The sequence below is a fragment of the Peromyscus leucopus genome, chromosome 10 (genome assembly GCF_004664715.2).
Source record: "Peromyscus leucopus breed LL Stock chromosome 10, UCI_PerLeu_2.1, whole genome shotgun sequence".
NCBI classification, from domain to species: domain Eukaryota; kingdom Metazoa; phylum Chordata; class Mammalia; order Rodentia; family Cricetidae; genus Peromyscus; species Peromyscus leucopus.
Genome location: NC_051071.1, coordinates 59,512,341 through 59,513,748, shown reverse-complemented (window position 1 = coordinate 59,513,748; position 1,408 = coordinate 59,512,341).

Below are 1,408 nucleotides of genomic sequence, written 5' to 3'. Positions count from 1 at the left end.
ACTGTCACAACCTAAGGAAAGAGGTCAAGAGAGATGATCGATGTCCTCACCAAGAAGACACCCTGGAGGACCCAGCAGAGATCTTAAAGCTAAAAAAGAAAACCAGTAAGAGAATTTGTACAAGTTTCAAACACACTACTGTTTCAGAAGATAATTTTCTACAAACTTGTGTTCACAGCTTATATATCTGATACACAAAGTGAGTCAGTGATGGATAGTAAACATGTATTTGACTTGAGGTATCAACTCATGGAATGCCCATGGCTTATCAGCGTCCACAAGTATGCAGTGCAGTTAACTGCCCTCAACAGTAACCCCCCGCCCCCAAAGACTTTAAGAGCAGGAATCTAGAATGAGTCAGAGAAATCAAAAGCAAAATTTTAATGAGCAAAAGACACTTCCTGTAGTATGTCTGGGGGTATGAACACTTTGTTTTTAGGAATTTCTCTCTCCCTATACACTTATCAATGAGCTGAATTGGAAAGTGTGTCCAAGATGAATTCAATTGGCAAGAAAATGCATCCATAATTCAAAACAGCAATAGGCTGTGCCCATTCTGAAAATTTAGAAACTGTTCATAATTTCCTTAATAAAGATGAAAGTGGGAAGTTTTAAAAGAATATTAGGACATCACAAAGAATCTGTTAGTTGTTTTTGGTTTTAAAAGACCTGCCTTTGGCCGGGCGGTGGTGGCGCACGCCTTTAATCCCAGCACTTGGGAGGCAGAGCCAGGCGGATCTCTGTGAGTTCGAGGCCAGCCTGGGCTACCAAGTGAGCTCCAGGAAAGGCGCAAAGCTATGCAGAGAAACCCTGTCTCGAAAAACAAAAAAAAACAAAAAAAAAAGACCTGCCTTTGAAAGATAAGACATTTGAGAAAAACTGAAGCACGTTTTTAAATGTCACATTGTGGAGTGGCTTTACAAAGACCTCTATGTCAACGAGAAGAAACCTATGGAATAATAATTTTCAAAAAGAAGCTGGTGCGGTGGTGCACATCTGTAACCCCAGCACTCAGTGGGGTGGAAGCAGGAGAGTTGTGATGAGCTCTGGGCCAGCCTGCATCATAGAGCAAGAGCATGCCTGAAAAAATTAACAAACCCAAAGGAAAATATCCAAACTACAAAACACCAAAAAAAAAAAAAAAAAAAAAAGATAAAGGAACAAATTGGCTATTGGAAGTCATTGCAAAGCTAAATTCACCTGAGTCTTCCAGAAAACACATTTTTGCTTATTTCAGCCAGGTCTGTGTTAATAGAATCTCTGACATAATCATGTGTGTGTGTTTGGGGAAAAGAAAAAAAAAATGTATGTGTCATGTACATTTTAGGCCACTGTATTCTTTCATATTTTGCCCATCTGCTGTCTAGTTTTTAAAGGTGCTTGCAGAAGAGAGGACAAAGTGCCAGTC